Genomic DNA, 8,453 nt, shown 5'->3' on the forward strand with positions numbered 1-8,453 from the left:
TTTCCAATTTATTCGAACATAATTTTGGTACTGTCTCTCCTATATCGTATAAGGTAATTAGTTTTTGTTACCTACTCATTGATTTCCTTTCTCTTGCACATCTTTACTACGAAATAGCCCTTCTTATCTACTGAGTGCTTACTTTTGAATCTATAGCAAATGTATACGTTTTCACTAATTGATAGTTGCGAAGGCCTATATCATTTGCCCTAACGCTATACGTGATTTTCAATTGGAAATACGAAATTATCGTTCAGTACACTGTTAACCCTAAATTTTCCAACTTTCGTTTTCACCTCGGTTTTCACAGTAAAACTACATGATATTTTCAGTTCACACCGTACCCCATGAAACCAATGTATTTATTTTGTAGAATACAGTAGATCAAATTAGTTGGCACCGGATAGTTTTGATCATTAGAACTATTGAAACTGTCTTATTTTAAAGTGTTAAAAAGCATTTTAATGAAAATGGAATACAAAGGTTATATTTAGAAAGGAGCATGTGTTCGTATAAACGTACTATATAAAGAAATTTTTCAACATGTGAATCGTCTTCTCCTTTAGCTGTAATACGCCATAAAATCATCTTGTAAAGTTAAGACACATCATTAATCTTCAACATGTCTAAAATGTAACGTAAGAGTCATTTAAAAGCGCACGACCCTAAATTTAAATTATTTTCAAACCGTTTTTTAGAGAAAAAAATTATTTTCGTTGCTTACGCGCCCAATAGTGCTACTTTGGCTTTGAGGGTTGTAAATAACTGTTGTCAGGTTGATGTGATGAATTACTACCGCGAAGTGCATTTATCATTGCCGAAATTGATGACATTTCTGTTTGCTAATTGTGCAGTGATATTTATGAAGAAATTAGCAAATTGTTAAGCGTGAGCTTCTGGTAATGGGGATCGAATTATTTATGAGGTTTCTCTTATAAATGCACTTTCCTCTTGGCGCTTTGATGTTTCCAGGGAAAAATGATTATTAAACAAACAGAATTGGCGTGTAAAAAATTTATCGGTGTTGTGTACTTACCGTTAGCTGCCATATTATACAAGGATTGATGATGTCCCTTTTTACGATAAAATCTCACAAGAAAGAAGGATAACAAAGTCACAAGAAATATTGCAACCGTAAGTCCGATGTAAAGGGCTAAATCTGCTTGTGTATCGGCCAGATTTGCTGTAACAAAGAAAAAAGGTATTACCAAACGTGCAAAGCCGTTTTTTAAGTAAAGGCGTTTAACATGCCCTATAACAGATGTAACAGCTGAGATTAACCCCTTTATAGTTTTGCAACTAAATCGAGATTATTGTAACCGCGTTTGTAATTACCATTCTTGTCCCTTTTGGTGTTCCAAAGTGTGAGCCACAAGGGGCCGCCGACTTGCACCATTAAGACAAGAATCATAATTAAGGAGTACTAATATTAGCCCTTTAACTAGAAATCCCTACGACCCCCATCTATAAGAAGCAAGCGGTCAACCGGAAATAATAAAGACGTCAGGTTGTTCGGAGCTGCTTAAGGGAAAAAAAATTGTAAACAGATTTTAGATTTCCCGAAGTTCGCTCGAAAATTCAATTGGGATATTTATGTGTAAATACAAGGCAGGAAATTTAAACCCTCAGGCTAGTTTTTAGCGAGTCCTTTTTACGCGAACGTGATTTTGCGTTATAAGGGTTCCTTTTAAAGTTGATTATTTGGATTTCTAATGCGTGCGGGTTCATTAGAAATTTCTGAACCAATAATGAAGATTGAGACGTAAAAAATTGTACCGGAATCAACGACAAATGCGGAAATTGTAGCCGGCCACTTTGTTCGCAAATCTTTTGAAAGGTTTAATATATTACATTTACATTTGCATATTTTGCATATTACTTTACAATAAATATGCCAGCTTTACTGTTCAGTCTTTTAATGTTTTTCGTGTTGTATTGAAAATAGCTTTCTTTCGCTGGTCCACATCACAAAATTTGTTTTCAGCAATATTAATTTGTTGAAACTCGCTACACGACTGGTTGATGAAAAGTATATGGCTATGCATTTTATTGTATTTGTTTTTTTTAAAATTTGTGTATACTGTATACTGACCCCCATGAGGACGGTCTCCAATACCAAATTACAGTTTATGTTAATTTACCTTGATTGGCAACATTTGAGGATTTAAAAATAGTGCATATTGCGATGCTGAAAGGAAGTTTCTGACCTGAAGTTTGGAAGGGTTTAAATTCCAGCTAATTTTTAAAATTAGAGGGCTTTATAAGGTATAATGAATAGAACCTACAACAGACGCATCATATTATACATGTCTATGGTTACCGAGGTCGATCTTGTATAAATTTATCTGTAGTGTCGACTTCCACTGCACTTTAAAGCTCTCAAGTTTCGCTTTCTGGCTTCAAATTAAATGGAGGAAATGTTTGTTGCACGCTTTTCCAAGTAACTTATGTTCAGGCATCATTTTTAATCGCTCCGATGCGGAAACAAAGCCCCATCTAATTAAAAACAAGCCTCAATATTTGACCCCATACGATTTAAGGATAGTTGAATATTTTCTGTTGCTTGACGTGTCCGTATTTAAATAACAAAAGGGAATGATTGAAGGGGGATGATAAACTCCATTTGCATTTAAATATATCGATGGATTTTCCATTTTGGAGGCTCTTCATTAATGAGAAACAACATTTTTAATTAAATTAAGACACAAAAACGGGCGTCAAAGAAACAATCGTAAATTTCATCCATAAATTTTAGAAAAGGTGCGTAACGAAGGCGTCAGATGATAAAAAGGACGTAGAAAAGGGATAATAAGTGGAAGCCCAAAGCGTTTTCGCAATCCACAGATGGTAACCGGCTTGTTTCGTGAATGTGTCGCTTTTACCTAATGTCCAATAATGCCGTATACGCGTTGTTACGTATTCATCCAATGTTTTACCCCTAAAATTTTGTCATTTATCCGAAAGGTCACGTAATCAACATTTCCGAAATTTTGTATTCAATTCCAATAGCATCGAAATTTCTTTTAAAATCATTTATTGTTTGTACTAATTTTCAATGTACAAATCATTCCGCTTTGACAAGCTTTTCCTTTTGATTGCATTCTTTTTAATCAAGAAAACATCTTAAGTGCTCTTAAAGTATCCAGACAACATTAAAATTTATGTTGAGAGATATAAAAAATTTTATGTATCCTGTTCGATTAGTTTCTTAGTTTCATAAAACGCTTTTACTGGTTAAGCCGTAATTAAGTACAAAGTTTTCTAATGCGCCCGAGATGAGGCGGAATTCACGAAAATGATTAATTAATATATGATGGGGATGCGTACACTCTATATATAACGTATGCATTTGCGAAATTTCGTTAGCAGCTTACATTCAATTGGAAATTCCCCTTCAAAGGGTTTGGAATATCGGACAAATTACAGAGATGACCGAGGAAAATTAAACTGGACCGCTATTGGGATGGACATTGCATTTTTCGTGAAACGAGTGAGTGCCGTAGACGTTAGAAGGGTTTCGGTGATGCATGGCACTATTCATTCCAAACCGCTTTGGGGTCTTATACGTGCATGTTACACTTCAAATACACTTAGCTTTTAAAATATATTATTTATCTTAACGAATGCCATTCAAAGATTAATGAAAATTGATACGAATTAATAAGTACAACGACTTTAATAACGACAACGTACTTGGTCGATAGAAAATTAATAATTGTGGCGCCAAGATTCTTCCTTTCGGTATTGCATATTATGCATGTTGTAGGAACGATTTTCTGGTTTTACCTACGTACGTCGAATATTGGCAATCATTTAAAGTAGTTACCTCGACGTAATTTTCTAGGTACGAGCTAAGTAATGAGAAAAACCACTCTAACCGCATGCACCGATACGTAGGCGGTTCGTGAATTGTGGTAATAAGCCCTTACTACGAAATTATACCTTTTATAATTTGTAAACGTTTTTTTTATTATTGACACTTTAAATTGCATCTTCACAACTAATTGACGTGACGAAGGTAACCAAATGAAAATGTTTGCAAATGAATAGTTTGGTTAATTGTGAGTTATAAAAAGACTGAGTGATGAAAAATGACGCTTTTTAAACGTCATAATTAGACATCATTTTGCAGATGCTTTTCGTCGGAGTTTCTCACAATAAGACCAACTGTTGTACGACACGGTTATGAAATATCATGTTTAATTTGAGTTTAAATTTGATATTCATATTTTAGAACGTAAATAGGATATGAAAGTACAGAGTTGCAGTATAACAAATTCTATTCTAGAGAATGATCTGTTGCAAACATAGACTTGCGATACTAACTCATCGTTTACCTTTGTAAAAGATCTGGTTTCGGATTAAAATTGCTTCATACTTCATATTATACTAGAAAATATCGGCCTGCAACAACTCAATCCTTTATTTTTTATAAATATCGATTTTTGACTTATTCTTTTGATATATCCATGGGAACGTGAAAATTTCTTCGTCTATGAGTTCTAGAGGCAAAAATCTATTACATATTGCCATTTCCGGTTGGTCTGCAACCACTATCTTTCCGGTAGACTTTCGTAAGGGCGTTTTTGTAAAAATAATCTTTAGATTCATAGATTCTACAGGTTAAAATCTACTAGAAAGTGTTCCAGTCAATTTTGGAACTTTTTTGGTAGATTTTCGGTAAAAATGGATTTCTGGGTTAAAACTTCAATTGTGCTGTTTGATCGTGAGCTTTGTGTCGTATTAGGTACCTATAATAAAAAGGAAAACATTAGTATTGGATTAAATTGTTTTATTTTATAGCAGACGTTAATTAACATTTTAATAGGTATGAATTAGTATCATATATAAATTAGTTCATTTTCAGTTGTATTTCTCATTATTTTATCAAAAATTCGGCAATAAATTCCATTAGAAAAATCATGTTAGCCATGGAAATTTTCTACAGAATTGAAAGAGCTTTTGACACAGACGAAATGCTCATTAAAATGCACGGAAAACAAATATCGCGTACTAGAGCAACTATTTCCGCTATTTCCGAATAACGTTTGAATCTGTTTTTTGTCTTACCATGATTTTGGTAATTGGATTTATGATTTATTGTCGAATTTTTGATAAAATAATGAGAAATACACCTGAAAATGCACTAATTCTTATATCATTAGATGAGAAAAAATCTTCTTTCGATTGGTGTCATTATAAACCTGCAAAAAACCTTTTTCCCATGTTAATTCCCTATGTTTGGTTTTAGAATATTCACCCGGTATATGTACAATATATCCAAAGGTATATATGACAAATTTTTTTAGAGTTGGGTCTTCATGTTCTGCTCCTACTTGTTCTCAAACTAAGATAATGAAAAAGATGAGCCAAATCAATTAATATACAGGGCGTTTTTTGGCAAATTTTAAAAATCAGTCAAGCGTAAACTTTATTTTAGCAGATGTAACAAAAATGTAAAAAAAAGTTGTTTCGAATTAAAAGTTTTGGAAGACCTTAAATTTTCATACAAATCAGCCTATTTTGATTTTTTCGACAGCATTCAATACTTTTGAACTATGTAATTAGTAATAAAAATCAAGCAGACTGATTTGTATAAGAATTGAAGGTCTACCATATCTGTCAAGCTGACATGTCTGTCTGTCATGTCTATGACGTGATTGTTTTTTAAACGATTTACTGATTTTTAAAATTGTTTTCTCTTTTTTTTATGAAAAAAATTAAAGTAGGCTGGTTTGTATGAAAATTGAAAGTCTTCCATAACTTTTAATTCTTAACAACTTTATTAAATATATTTTTGACACATCTGCTCAAATTAGGACAGTTTACTCCTGACTAATTTTTAGAATTCGGAAAAAAACACCCTGCATATTAATCAGGATATTAATTGATGTGATTCATTTTTTTTAATATCTTAGTTTGAGACTAAGCAGGAGCGATCCTCAGAAGATGAAGGCCCTACTAAAAAAAATTGTCATATACATCTTATGTGTACTCAATCCGTGGACACACTGTATATATTCCATAGATGTAGCCACCCATTTACTTGCAAGAAGGAGCATCTGCGCCAACATGCGTAACACAGAGATCTATATTTTGTACCTTTATGTTCTACGGAAATAACACCACATTGAATGGCCGGGAATTGCACTGACTCAGTGTGCTCGATGGGTATTCTACTGTTGGCTATTTCACTCACATATGTTGGCAAAGATTTAGTGGCTATAGGTATCTAGGGAATACACAGTGATATTTATTAAAAAGTAGACATAGGGATTTACGCGTATTGTATTTCCCTATGTCTACTATTAAAAGACAAAATCCCTTCTGAAGGGCACCTAATTTTATGCCTTTCTACATACTTCACAGGAACCCTTAGACTTATACGAAGTACTTCAACCGCAATAATATGTAATTTTCCTGAGTTTTATGTAAATAACTATTAATCGCGTATGACACATTTTGATTAAAACAATTTCGATGTCGACAGTCCTGGCAAATTTGTTGTAAAATGAATGGCGACGTTAACCCATTTGCAATATACATATACAGAACTCGCTTGTGTCACTACAATTATTATTATTATTATTATTAAAATACCGATAGTAAATTGAAAAGGAAAAAGAGATTTTCGAAAAATTTAAATTCACTTCACAGGACACTTTCTACGACAAATTTTACTTTTCTTCATTCCTTATAGGTGTGTAACGAAGCACCCGTTGCTAGCATTGAAGTTTACCCGCCTTATAATGACCACCCTGTAGTGCTTCGTTACTTAAAGTGTTGCTCCGAGAGTGTTCGGGTTAGTAGACGAGAGGAAAAATCAGAAGCCGTCTTCAAATAGCCGTTTGGGTCCGTTCCCTTTTTTTTGCAGTTGTCGGATTAACATTCCGCTCTAGTAATTAATTATTGATAGGCTATTTTGTACCAATGTAAAATCAAGCAGTGAAACGTGAAGGCGGGTCAAATATTTCAGAACACTCGAAGAAATACCATAACTATTCAATCTATAACATAAACTAAAATAAAACACCAACAAACCACACAAAGTTCTATAAAACAGCCACTTTCACATCAGAGGGCAACTAACAGTTTTGTTAGTTGTTTTTGTGGTTTCTTGGTGTTTCAGTTTATATTACCTCCTCCTCTCCCTTTAACCAGGAGTAAAGCTCAAAAGACAAAATAAGAACTGTGTTAATGATAACGTTAATCCTGAACGCTGTAATAGAAAACCAAATCTCTTTAACCATCTTTCCTTTTTACGAGTATTAAACATAACACTAATATTTATTTCATTTGCCGCTAATACGGCTCTATATAGCTATATCTACGCGTGCCAGAGGCCAGCCAATTAAAAGATTTTGCTAATAGTGTGCGATTCATTCTATCACTGGGTCCATTCTATAGACTGATACTCTTGGTGACGTATATTAAAGTTTTATCCATTTTCTGGTTACTAAAATATTTCAGATCACGAAGAAATACCATATTTATTCAATCTATAACATAGACCAACAAACCACGCAAAGCACAGGCATTTTCACGCCAGAGGACAACTTACAGTTTTTTTTAGTTGTTTTTGTGGTTTCTTGGTGTTTCAGTTTACATTACCACCAGAAGTAGAGCTCAAAAGCCGAAATAAGGACTGCGTTAATGATAACGTTCATCCGGATATCTCAAAGGTCAATTTTCAAAACTAGAAATCTACCTTTAAGGAAAGTTGCAAAACGTTTTGTTTTTATCGCTTAGTTATTCCAAAGAAGGGATGGAAACTCCTTAGTGGATCTGCATCTGATGTTTACTTGTTGTTTCATTGAAGTGCGGCGTTGAAAAAACAAAGCAATTGTTAAAGATTGGGCAGCTCTAAAAAATCGATGTAACGATAGAAGCATTAGTTGCGCTGTACATATGTATAATAAATTGAGAATGGTGGTACAAGCATGTAAAATCGTATATTGCCATGGTAGAAATGGTATAAAATGCGATGAAAAACTATGAAAAGCTACACCGGTATAATAGCGCAGCGCGGAAAACGGGAGTAATGAAAAAGGCAACACACTTCTATAATGCAACATCATACTTTTTCCTGTTAGCTTCATTCAAGTTTATAAAAGTTAAAATTACAACACTTTTTTATACTGTCGTTTTAAATAGAATCCTACAGTAAGGCATTAAGCTCCGTTCTAGCTCTTACGTAAACAGGAAAATTGGCAGGAACTTTATATACAAATTACAAGAAAATACAGAAACTAGAAACAAATCTCAATGAAACTTTAATTCCAGGTTTATTTATATATAAAGCAACACCGATATTAATGTAGCTTTAAGCAACTACGATTAGGACAAGCGCGGATTTTATTATTTAAATAAACACCGGAATGATAAAAAAGCGAAGTGGTAGAATAACATCGCTTATAATTTGTCTCTTTCAGACCAACCCGAAAAATATCTTT

The sequence above is a fragment of the Photinus pyralis genome, unplaced genomic scaffold (assembly GCF_008802855.1).
Source record: "Photinus pyralis isolate 1611_PpyrPB1 unplaced genomic scaffold, Ppyr1.3 Ppyr1.4_LG9, whole genome shotgun sequence".
NCBI lineage: Eukaryota > Metazoa > Arthropoda > Insecta > Coleoptera > Lampyridae > Photinus > Photinus pyralis.